Raw genomic sequence first — 14321 nt, forward strand, 5'->3', positions numbered from 1 at the left:
GATTTTTTTTTTCCGTTTGTGTGTTGTGAGGAAGAGAGTTGTGGGAAATGACATATATATAGAGAAATTTTCGAGTTGGGTAGTTGAAATATAACTACGAATTTACAAGGAATATTTTACATGGAATTTACATCGTTTTAACATAATATTTACAACGACTTTACGACGAAATTAGGTAAGTTAAAGCACATTGAATACACGTTTTCACCTAAATATAACGGTAACATGTTTCGTTGTAATGTCGATGTAATTATTACGACGTATTTCTCATTCCACGTAAATTCGTCGTAAACTTACATGGATTTTACGACGAAAACAATTCGTCGTAAATTTACATGGCGTTTACGACGAAAGTTGGATTCCTCGTAACTGCGTTGTAAACACCATGTAAATTTACGACGAAATATTTTCGTCGTAAATGTTCTTTGTTATGGGCACGTTTTCTTGTAGTGTTATTAATATTATATAAAGAAATTATTTTATTATATGTCATGAAAGGATTATATCTATAACTTTGGTATCAAAAAGGTTATAAATTTTTAGATTCTGTTAATATAAGCTCATCGATAGCATATATAATTTCTTATTTTAATTTATTAGAGTTTATTTTTAAAAATACGTTTTCTAACAATTGTAAATTTTGCTTATATGTGTTACCACAAAAGCTCGTGTTTATGTTCTATCGATATTAAAGAAATACTCGATTACATGTCGTATGAGAAACATACAAAAAACAACTTTCAAAGAAAAAAATTGAATATTTTAAAGCATAAGAGATTTGCTCAACTATTTCAAAACATTGGTGGAATTAATTATTTACTGTAAATCAAAATTTAAAAAAATAAGATTATTGTTATATATTTTTTTTGTTATTTGAAAATAAAATTTTTATTATAAAACTTAAAAATTTAGATTAAGTTTTTTATAATTAAATAATAAATAGATAAAACATTTGTATAAAGATATAAAAATATTTTTAACAAGTGAGTGTTTTAAAAATTTCGACTCAATAATAAGCATATATATATTTGATGAAAAACTTTGTCATATATAAATACTTATATGTTTGATTTAAACTTTTCGAGAACATTTGAATTAATAAGATATAAACTAATCAATATTTGTAACACGATTATGCGCGCATGTGCGGGCAAAACACCTAGTGGTATTATATTTATAAGTGTTTTGAAATCCGAGGCGGTCGAACCGGTAAACCTGGTGACCCGATATGTAATCCGGTTTGGGTTTTAAAAAAATTCATTATTTAAAAACCGGCTAAAACCCACCAAAACCCGTTTAAACCCGAAACCCGACTATCGGTTGAACCATTGGTTGAACCAATATGTAACTTTAAATTATTTTTTTCTTGAATTTTCAGTTACATTATTAGAATCTGTTTTATATTCTAATTAAAAAGTTAAGTTTTTAGTTTTCTTCAAAAATTAAAATATCATATATATGATCATGTGGATTATGAATGTATTAATAAAACTAGTTGATGTGATTTAGCATCATTTTATTTTTGTTATCTTTAATTTATTACAATTTTATGTTTTTTGGCTTATTTTGGATTTAAATTTAAATTTTATTATTCACATTAGCGATTTTAATACTTATAGAAATTAAGTCTTGATATATTTTTATTTTATGTCATATCTCTTAAGTTGTTACAAAATTGTTAAATAGTCTTTTTTTTTTGATATTTTGTATGCGAAATGAAAATAAATATAAAGAAAACTGAAGTTAAGTATTTTTTCAAATGTTTTTCTAACATATAAAACATTTCTTATATTTTTCAATAGATAATATATTACTATATAACAAAATTGATTTATTTTATTAACCTGAAGTTTGTCCGTGGTCGACCCAATAACCCGGTGACCCGATAAGTTGTCCGGTTCATTGTCTGGGTTGGGTTTCAAAACACCGATATTTATACACATACACATACATATGTCTCTAAAGCAATAAGGAAATCTAAGATTCAATAGGTAGTGGGAAGTTCCCATAGATTCAATAGGTGAAATAGCCTGAGAGTTCGGAGGCAGCTAAATCAGAGTTGGTCCTTGCAAAGGAAGGCACTTTGGGATGATCTGTGCTGGTCCTTGGTACTGCACGGTTAACATCAAAGATCCACCAGCAACGGAAACATTTATATAAATATATATCATAACCTAAATATAAATAATTTAACAACTTAAATTAGAAAAAAATAAAAATTTCGGGCGTAGCCCGGGTTAATCCCTAGTCCTTATATAAAGGAACCCGCTTGATCATTAATAATAACACAGAAATATTCAGTCTCTAAACTCTCTAATTACAACAGATTTAAAATTTTTGGAATTCAAAATATTAGGTGAGGTAAAGAGTGCGATATTGTTGCATATTGCAAAAACCTTAAACGGTGTCGTGTTGCCTACAATCGATTTTCCTCTCCATGGCCCATCATCGTAGACGCCGCCTGGAGGGTTAATCCCACCCGCATAAGAAACTGAAGCAATCAGAACTGCCACTATAGCAATCGTATTTCTTGCATTTTGTAATGCTTCTATATGCATCTCACGTTCCAAGCTTCTACGACCTCTTTCAACTGCCCCTTTCTTGTTTCGTTTTATATGTGCTATATTAGATGTGTTCGTTTCGATTAACCTAAGCAACCGTATTACCTCGTTCTCTTTTGAGCTTCCAGGGATATCTAAAGATTCAACGCCTTCTTGAGATCGTTTATTGTATGGATTAGAGTGCTCATCTTGTTCTTCACTGCTCTGATCAGAATCCAGCTTGGTATCCAAACTCAGCAAGGTTGATAAATGACTCAAAGTCTTCGGCATCTTGAGGGAGAAGGTGGAAAGCTGCAAAACCCATCTTGTTCCTGTAGTTGATATCTATTATCTTCTTACCAACAATGTATCGTAGCAGCTACAATTTATTAAATAAGAAATATGTCAGAGCAGATATACCACCAAAATATGTAAATACAAGAAATTCTGAGGCAAATCTGATTTTTTTTCTTCGTTATATTCTGAGGCAAAATATGTAAATTTTGATAAGTGTTTCAAAAAAAAAAAAAATCTAACATGATAATACGGGTTTGACTGGTTTATGGCAGTGGTTGTTGTTGCAGACACGTGAGTTTGCATATGCAAATGGTTCCGATTTCAAAAGTTATTAAAAAATTATATGATTGGCATAGCAATTAGAAATGAATGTGTCTGTGGGACTTATAACTAACTGATTAAAAATACAGCAACGATTTAATAATAAATTAATAATATTATCACATTATATACTTACAAAAATATCAAAATAGTATTATGGGAAAATTCTATAAGTAGTAATAATTTATTTTTATCATAAAAATATCGTACAAAAGAGAAAATCCTCAAAATAACATTATTAAACCAGAAAAAAACTAAATTACTGTAAACTCAAAACCCTTACCCCACTTCGTAAATAATAAACCTAAATCCTAATCATTAAACCTTAAAACTGAAATCTAAAATATTTATCTTTATTGCAACATTTATTATTTATATATTAATTTATTTTAAGAAAACCAATATATTTAAGTAATTAATTATCTTGCTGTAACTTGTAAGTAGGGATATACTATTATTTTTAATCTTTTATGAATGATATTTTAGAAAATTTCTCTTTATGAACTAATTTAGGAATAAAAGGTTGTTTTAGTGCTACTTCAATGTTTCCATATTATTATTACGATAAATATATAAACTTGTTATTTAATTTAACTAACAAAAATATTATGTTTATGTTTTGATCTTACAGTTTAGATGAAATTTATAATTTTATGAATAAATAATTTTTATGAAGATTAAACATATATTTTAAACAACTTTTTGTTTGCTATATATATGTTAGTGGTTAAAAGCAATAAAAGTATATTTCAAAAAAATTTCATATTTATTAATTGAAATATTATTTAGTGATATAAATTAAAAATATGAAATATGTTTATATATTTATATTGATGATATATAAATTTAGTTTTAATCTATTACCTGTATTTTTAGTAAATGATAGTTTTTTAGTTTTGATTTTTTTTTTCATTTCATTCACCTATCCGCAATTATCCGCCACAACAAATTTACCAGAAACTTTTTTTTTATTTTGAGAGGTTGAAGTGATATTAACTAGCTTACAAATTTTTTTGTAATTGTTTTAAAACACAAACAATTGTTACTACAGGCAGACGCAAAATTATTGTGTAGTATCGATAAACCAATCACTTCTTAAATAAACTGACCCATATATTTAATATATTTACCAAATTAATTGAATATATTTCATTTTTTATCTCTACAAATAAAATTTTAGTTTTTTATAAATAAAAATAAAATGTTTTATATTTTGTACATGAGAAATACTATATATAGTTTACAATTTACATCTATAAATTTTTAACTTCTAAAATTTTATCTCCTTTTACTTTTTTGGTCAAAATATGTCATTTTTGTATGTTATTTGGTCCACTTTTAAAATTAAAATAATAATAAAAGTAAAATTCATTATTACAATATCACATGTCAAATTCTAAATAAACAATTAAATATTAAGATAATTATCACACTTGTCATACCCATTCTAAATACATCCAATTTGATATAAGAAGAGTTCATATGAGATTAGTAAAATTTATATATTATTATTTAAATTAGTTTTTATGTATCTCACATTTATGTTAATATTTTGTGGCCAATTTTTATTTTTAATTTTTACTTAGTAAACATTTATAAAACTTTAAACAAGAAATAAAATAATTTTATTAATAAAATTTAGAATTATTTTTATAAAATAATTACCATTTTATATTTTTTTAGTTTATACAATAATGAATAATTATTATTTTTTTTTTTGTATATATAGATTCATCCAATTTTATACTCCCTCTGTTTTTAATACGTAACTTTTAGAAAATATTTTGTTCCAAATTAGTTAACGTTTTTATTTTTCAGTGTAAAATTTATTATTTTGTATGCTATGTGATTATTAATATTATGTATTCTACTTTTATTGGTTTATTTTTGACTAAATGAATAACTAACGTTATTATTTTAATCTACTTTCATAACTATAAAATGTTTTCTAATAAAAATGGAGTATAAAAATTCTACTATATATCATGTTCATGTTAATTTAAATGATTAATCCTATTTATAAATATTTATTGTTAATTTTTTTACCTTAATAAAAGTTTCTAATTTCGTTATACCAAAGAGTTTTTTGTAGCTGCTTGGCCTGTGGTTGGAAGAGATTTTGTCACTGCAATCCAATCCTTTTTTCTGTTTGGTTTCCTGCCGACCGGAATCATTGCCACAATCCTTGCTTTAATCCCAAAGACAGAAACAGCTCAGAAGATGAAAGAGGCCTATTGCTTGCTGCAACCTCATCTATAAGGTGATATCGAAAGTGCTTGCCTCGAGACTCAAAGTTATTTTTCCAGATGCGGTGGAAGTGAATCAAAGCGCGTTTATCAAAGAGAAACTGCTACTGGAGAATGTGCTTCTAGCGTCGGAGTTGGTGAATGGTTATCAGAGAGCAACTGTATCAGAGAGATGTGCCATAAAGTTTGATATATCCAAGATATTTGACACTGTCAAATGGTCATTTATCACTTCGGTTCTACTTGCAATGGGTCTCCCTGCTCAGTTCATCAATTGGATCAAGATTTGCATCTCCACTGCAGCGTTCTCAGTGTCAGTAAATGGTAGTCTTGAAAGGTTCTTCACCAGTGCTCGGGGTATCAGACAGGGGTGCTCTCTATCGCCATATCTCTACGTCATACTCAACAATGTGCTGTCTAAACTGCTCAATAAGGCCGCAGAGGAGGGACAGTTTGCATATCACCCACAATGCCGGGGGGGGGGGGGGGTTAAGCTAACTCATCTTAGTTTCGCCGATGATATACTGGTATTTACGAATGGCACATCAGATTCGCTTCAGGGATTTCTACAGGTTATGGAGACCTTTGCGGGTATGTCAGGTCTTTACATCAATGCAGCCAAGTCTCAGATGTTTGCGGCTGGATCAAACCTCGACCCACTGTTACTTGAGGCTGAGACAAAAGGCATCACTGTTGGCAACTTTCCGATCCGCTACCTGGGAATGCCGTTGACAACTAGATCGTTAACTGCGCATGATTACGAGCCTCTGATAGACAAGGTCAGGGGAAGGATGCTCAGCTGGTATAATAAAAGTCTATCATTTGCGGGGATGCTTCAACTGATCAAATCAGTCATAGCAAGCATTGTCAACCTTTGGAGATCATTTTACCTGCGAAATGTTTGGAAACCATTGAAAAGATGTGTAGTGCATTCCTATGGTCTGGATCACCAACTCAGACACATAAGGCGAAGGTTAGTTGGGAGGACGTGTGCTACCCTAAGGAAGAAGGTGGATTAGGGGTAAGGCGCTTAAGGGATTCTTCAAAAGTGTTTGCTCTAAGATTAATCTGGCGTCTTTTCACACAACCTAGCTCACTCTGGGTTAGTTGGACAAAACATTATTTGCTCAGAGACAGTTCTTTCTGGGATGTGAGGGATGATACAAAGGGTTCTTGGATTTGGAGAAAGCTGTTAAAACTAAGGGATATTGCTTATGATTTCCTGAAGATGGAGGTGCGTAATGGAGATACTACTTTTTTCTGGTTTGATGATTGGATGGGTATGGGCAGGTTGATTGACATTACTGGAGCTATAGGAACTGTATATTTGGTTCTGTCTCACAGAGCTACTGTGAAAGAGGCAACAAATTTGAATGGATGGTGTGTTAGTGGACAGCGGAGTAGGCGATTTCAGGACCTGTACCATAAGATTTTAGCTCAACCATTGCCTGATGAAGATTTGGGAATCGATATGGTGCTGTGAAAGCACGGGGAGGACAGCTTTAAGGATTATTTTTCATCCTTAGAGACATGGGAGTCCCAAGAAAAATAAAGTACAATGGAGCAGTGTGGCCTTGTCTCACAAGGTGTACCGAGGTACTCGTTCATCACGTGGCTGGCTGTTATAAATAGACTTTCCACAGGAGATCGGATGAGAAGTTGGGGGGTAACTCAAGGGTGTGAGCTCTGTGGAGAGAGGGATGAGACAAGAGATCACATATTTTTTTGCTTGCCCTTACTCTTTCACGGTTTGGGAGAGCTTGGTGCGTGGATTCTTTGGTAGAAGGACAGACCCAGACTGGACCGAAACAATGAAGATGGTTGCTGGTCATAGGCACAATAGACTTGACTCTATTCTGCTTAAGATGGTGTTTCAGATGACTATTTATCATGCATGGCGGGAGAGGAATGGGAGACGACATCAGATGCCGTGGAAATCTGCAGACCAACTCCATAGGATCATTGATAAAATGATGAGCAACAGAATAAGCTCTTTGAAGTATACCGGCCAACATCGCAACGCGGGACTCATGCAAAGATGGTTTGAGATTTCGGGTTGATAGGAGTAGATTTTTGGTCTTTTTATAGTCAATACCATAGGAGTAATCATTCTTTTGTAAATGGTTCTTTTACTTGATGATCAATAAATTTAAAATTTCATCAAAAAAAGAGGTTCTAATTTTATAGAATATCAATGAAACAAAATTTTAATTATTATATTTTATGAAAAAAATTCAGTTTTGCCTAGACATCAGTGAGCATATTTCAGCTCATATAATAATGATTAATTATAAATGTTTTATTTTTTGAATATACATAGAGATTCTAGAATACAGTTTTTAATCCAAAAGAATATATCATGATTTAAATTTTAACAAAAACATATGCTGAAAAATAATTTCAACCATGAATTGAAAAATATAAAATTATATTAGAACTTATCAAAAACTGACTAAAGATTGAAAGTATACTCTTGTCTCTATGCTTGGGAAGGACATTAAAATCAATAACAATATAACAATATATATTTATATATTTTGAGTGAAATTTACAATAAGGATAATGGTACTACCTTAATAGGCTTTTAAAAATATTCTTTAAAATAATGTTTTACGTTTTTAGAGACTACCTTTTAACCTAAACTAGATTAATTATCACAAGGTTATATTTTGATTGTTTAAATTGTTTTAATCCTCGTTTTGATTCTCGATCTTTTGAATAATTAGAAACTCGAATTTTGTTATTGGCTATATGCAAACAAATTGTTTTTTAAATTTTGATAAATAATATATTGAAAATGTTATTTTTACTTAATTATTATTTTAAAGTTCTAGTTTTTATACTTGTATATATAAGCTGAAGCAATATTTTGTGATTTAAAATATATAAACCGTTGAACATATGAAGAATAACTTTAATACAAACTGCAAAATTTTATCACAACGCATATCTATATTATTAAAACTGAAGTACCTTTTGGTACTGTTTGGATACAAGGATAGCAAACTTAAAAAAAAAATTTATTGTTGTTTGGACACAAGGTTAGCAGGACAAAACGTTTTCTTTCCTGACTTCTTTAATGTCCTTTTCGTAATTTAACAAAATTAACCAGATTCTCCGTTGCAATCTAGAGAGTTTGAATTCTCGCTTGAATCTCGGTTGCAATATAGAATATATGATTTCCTTAATTTTCTAAACTAAACCTTCAGCCCACGTCTTTTTTTCTCCAAGATATAGATATTTCCAAATGTCTTATATTGCATCCGTATCTCCTTAAAAGCCATCGAGATCCTCCATAATTAGTTACCTAAATCATTGCAAACAAATATAACAATAGATTAATGTATTCCGTAAGAGAAAAAGGAATATACCCAAATATCTATCAACCATACAATCAACCAATATCTTAATACTTATCAACAATCAAAATTATGCATTGATATAAATTAAAATATTTCAGAAATACTACATCAAACACAACCATTCAAGTCAATCAAGAAATGAAACAAACAAGCGTAAGGCAAATAAGAAGTACATGCCATCAGCAATCACCCGTACATCTACCACAATCCTAAACGATTCTATTTCTTGATTAATGTATGAACTACTCATTTTTAAATTATACTAACCTTGGTTTGTTCGCAAGGTTGGCAATTCTATTTGATATTTGTGATCCAACGGTTACTGATCTTTCTTCTCCAACATGACCAATTCTTATCAATGACACCTTCATCACCTGACATCCTTAAGCAGGGTTGTCAGGTGATGAAGGTGTCATTGTTGTCAGGTGATGAAGGTGCATTATCAACTAGATTTTGATGAAGGTGCATTATCAGGTGATGAAGGTGCATTATCAACTATAAATAATCAAAGTTGCCTTTTTCTTTTGTGAGTTATAGAAGTGACAGAACAACCAATGAATATTCAAAATAGAAACTAGAAAAAAAAGAACCTACCAAACAGAAATCGTTTAAGAGAAATAGAAACCCAACTTTGCTTCTGTCATAATTCGATAGAAAGCGTTTAATCAAATCATCTCCTTTTTCTTCTTTACGGTACCTTGAAATGATTCCAATATCTGGTCATCATATAATTGAGTTTCGATGTACACAAAGATTCCAAATTAACACTGACTTTATCTATTACATGCTAATCTTCAAAGATTTTAACGGAGATGGCCAATCTACTATTAGAGATGCCAGATCTAAAAAAGATTTGAACAATTTTTATGATTAAAAACACCTAATCGTTCACAATGTCAATTAAATAAAAAGAATATAAACAGTCTAACCTTTTTTTGAATAAATCGATGAACAATCTGATGATTATGGATTAGGATTCCTCCGATTTTGTATTTGATCAGTTTTTTGAGTCATAATCGAGACGGAGATCAGATCAAAGAGAGAGGCAACATCAGTTTGCATGTGTCAAAGAGAGAGACAGTGAAGGGGCGACGGAGAAGTTTAGGAGAAAGCAAAAAAGTAGTTGAGCTTTTAGCATATACGTTTTTTTCCCGGAGTAATTAGTTGGATTAGTTGGACCAGCCCAATTCTTTAAATAATTGATAGACTAATTTTTTATATACTCTAGCCCAATTTTATGACCCAATTCACTTTATTATTTAGTTTAAGCCATTATTTAAAAATAATTGACATATTAATTATTGAAATAAAATAAAGTAGATTTATGGTTGTTGTTTCTTTGTGGTGAAAATAAAAACAGAAACTATAATATATAATAGATAATATAGATTCTAATCTGCTACAATACAATTTTCAAGAAAATAAAATATCATAAAACTAATAATAATTCATGATCAACTACAACAAAAAAAATTAAAAGTTTTTTAAATAAATAAACAAAAAAAAACTCAGTAAGTTAATATATGAATCTTACACTTATATCAAACTGCATCAAGTTATAGAATTATAGATATAATATTATGTAGAGATTGAAAAAGCTCTTAATATAACATTTTTACATTATAAATCATATATATTACTCTAAATGGAATTTACAAAACATAAAAATATAAATGGACATTTTATAAAATAAATGGTTTATAAATTATATTGAACAAAATTTAAATCCAGCATCCGCGCGGGGGCGCGGATCAAAATCTAGTCTATCTTATTAAAGTAGAAGTACTTTAAGCTTTTGTTTGACAACATGGATAGCAGTTAAAAACAATTAGTGCTGTTTGGAAATATAGATAGTAGTAAGTTAGGAAAAAAAGTAATGGGCTTATGCTATTAAATAAATTGGAAGTACATTACATTATATTAAAAAGTAATGGTTTATGTTATTTGATATACATATTCAAATCTATCTTATTAAAGTAGAAGTACTTTAAGCCTTTGTTTGGCAACATAGATAGCAGTTAAAAACAATTAGTGCTGTTTGGAAACATGGATAGTAGTAAGTTAGGAAAAAAAAGTAATGAGCTTATGCTATTAAATAAATTGGAAGTCCATTACATTATATTAAAAAGTAATGGGTTTATGTTACTTGATATACATATTCAAATCAAAATAATAATTTAAAATTGATTTATATCAAAAATTCATTCAAAAATATACACATATTCAAAATTTGATTTTTACTAACATATTTTCCAATAATCATTATAAAAATGTTTTCAATATATATAAGAAAAATACAATAAAAAGATCAATTTCAAACACCAACTTCAATTATGGTTTTTACATTTCACATTGAAATTTAAAATTATAATATATGTGATTATTTATATGATTGTACATATAAAATATTATTAATTATAAGAAAACTTATTTGATGGTACGTATAAAATACGACTAGTTATATGATAACACATATTTTTGTAACTTATGATGACACATATAGGATACATAATAGTGATTACGGGTGGGCGTTCGAGTTCGTTTTCAGGTCTGTTTGGATTTCGTGTTCGGTTCAGATCTTTGAGGATTCAGTTCGGATTTGGATAACCAATTTAAATTGGTTTGGTTTAAATATTTGGATAGAGAATTAATAATTATTTAAGTATTTTTGGAGATTTGAGTATATTTAAACTATTTTAGATATTTACATTTGATTATTTGTATATATTTTCAAGTATTTAAACGAACTTAAAAGTATCATATATATTATGGACGTTTATATATATATATTAAATCTAAAAATAATTAATATACATAATTATATAAATCTATTTTGGATATCCAAAATACTTCGGTTCGGGTTGGATTATGTGTCAGTTCTTCAAATACCAAAATTTTGAATAATTCAGATATTTAATAAATTTCGGTTCGGATTTGGTACTACTTATTTGAATTGGGATCGGATCGATTCTTCGAATTCGAGTTTTTTTTCCAACCTTAAATAGTGTCATAAAAAATAAATAGCATCATATTTTCAAAAAATACATCCGTGCGGGCGCGTGAATCAAAATCTAGTTATGTTTTATAAGCGCGAGATCATAACTTTAAAGTATGGTCAAATGTCTCAAATAGCCATTTTAAAATTTTTGTCACAAAAATAGGCGTCAAAAAATAAAATGACCAAATAGCCCTTTTTATTTTGAAAAATTTTAATATTTTTTTTTTATTTAAAAAAATTTGAATTCATCTCTTAATTCTAATCTTTTAACTCTAAACCCTAAGTTTTAGATTAGTTAACCCTAAGGGTATAAATACATATTTACCTTTCAATAAAACATTTTTTGGTCATTTTCCTTTTTTTGAATCTATTTTTACGAAAATAAACTAAAAAGGGGTATCTTAGGGAATTTCTAAGTAATATGATTTTAACAGTAGTTATACAATTTATGTGGTGCAAGTTTGATGTCTATTTAATTTATACTATAAAATATTTTATGGAATAATATAACTATATATATGAATTTATATATATTTAGAATATTAAATAATTAATTTATAAAATTTATATAAAGAGTAGAATTATATAATCTATTTATTTCATTTGTGTAGCGATAGATTTTAAATTTTAAACTAAAACGCTTTAGGTTTATAAAGATGACAACGACATAGAAAAACTACTCACCGGAGTACCACAAGACCTGGAAACAGCGATATGTAAGACAGTATTGCCATTAACATCTACTTGCTGCAGAAGTTTTTGGCTGTTAATTCCCAGACTCTCTGCCATGGAAATGAAGGCATCTATGTTTTTGTTTCTTGTGGCGAGATGAAAGACTGTCCTTCGATCGCGTGAGAGAGCTGAATGAAAATGGAGCCTTTTCCAGGAACTCTTCTAGGACTACAACCCGGCGTCTGAGGACCGCCAGATGCAAAGGCGATAAACCGTTGGTGGCACGATCTTTTTCTAATCCTTGATCGAGCCCTAGCAATATACTTATCAGTTCAAGGTTTCCTCTATCACACGCGTGATGCAATAGCGTCGTTAGCGAGTCTTCCACCAACCACGCTAATTTCCTAGCTAGGTCTGGGAATCTCTCCAGTACTATCCTTGTCACACCTGACAGGGGTCCGAACATAACAGTGTGTTGGTTTTTCCTCCATTAGCCCAAAACCCAAAATTATGATCCATATTAAAAGTCCAAAAGAAGAGCACAAAGAGAAAAAATTATCTAGAATTATGGAGAATAAGAGAGAAAGTTATGGAGTATAATAATTAATGTTAGATATTTTGAAATAAGATAATAATTTAGAAAAATCTAGAACATGTTAGCGCTTGCTTCTTCACTTGTATAAATAGGGGTGCTTAGCACCATTTGTATCATCCAAGAATCAAGCAAAAAAATAGAGAAAAAACATTTCATAAAGAGTTCTAAGAGTCTTTAAGAAATCTCCAAACACAAGCCTTAGTGAAAATCCCTTTCCTAAAATAAGAAGGTTATCTTAAACACTAACCGTCTACATTCCATCTTAACCTTCCGAAAAAAATATTATCCGCTATCTTTCCCAACAGCTGGTATCAGAGCCAGGTTACCGTTATCTTTGAAGAAGTAAAGATGGAGGCCACCGTTACCTTTGAAGGTGACATGTTCAAGCTCGCGACGGACAACTTCTCTTATTGGAAACCGATGATGGAAGATCACCTTTATTGTAAGGATTTGCATGAGCCCATCATCATGAAGGATAAGCCGGAAGGAAATGATGATAAAGCATGGGAGATTCTTAATAGAAAGGCGGTTGCCGTAATACATAAGTATGTCGACCGATCTCTCTTTGAACATGTCTCTACCTACACAAATGCTTTTGAATTATGGACAAAACTTGAATTCATGATTCAAAAGAAAACACCTCGAAACAAAGCTCTTCTTGTTCGACGGTTGGTAAAGTTGGAATACAAGGATGGCCACAACATGATGGAGCACTTGAACAATTTCAAGGAGATCGTAAATCAGCTTAACAAAGTTGATATGAAGGTTGAAGACGAAATGCAAGCCCTTTTACTCCTTAGTTCACTACCAGAGAGTTGTGACACACTAGTTGTCACTCTAAGCAATTCAGCACCAGAGGGAAAGCTTACTATGGACACCGTCACTGATAGCCTTCTAAACGAAGAAGTTCGCATGAAGGAGCGAGGTTCAAGTTCTTATTCAGAAGCTAACATTGTTGATAGACGAGGTAGAGAAGAGACTCATGGTCACAACAGAAGCAGAGGACGAGACCAATTTTGAGGAAGATCTAAGTCACGTCCGAGAGTCACCTGCTATTACTGTGGCAAGCCGGGTCACATGAAGTCAGAATGTCGGTTTTTCAAGAAAGACAAACAATCCGGTAATACCAAACCAGACCGGCTCAATCCTACAAAGAAGAATGAAGACAAGACTACCACCATTGTGGAAGACCAGAGCGAAGAATTATATCTCGTTGGAGAATGTAATCTTAGCTCTGATGATAGCTCATGGATCGTTAATTCTGGTGCTTCTTTTCACGTCACCCCTCAT

General features: G+C 30.4%; 1 pseudogene; it reads right to left on the reverse strand.

Moving 5' to 3' along the window:
• Window positions 1-2275: 2275 nt before the first annotated feature.
• LOC106337514 overlaps window positions 2276-14321 on the reverse strand; it is a 24966-nt pseudogene continuing 12920 nt past the window's right edge.

The sequence above is a fragment of the Brassica oleracea genome, chromosome C4 (assembly GCF_000695525.1).
Source record: "Brassica oleracea var. oleracea cultivar TO1000 chromosome C4, BOL, whole genome shotgun sequence".
NCBI lineage: Eukaryota > Viridiplantae > Streptophyta > Magnoliopsida > Brassicales > Brassicaceae > Brassica > Brassica oleracea.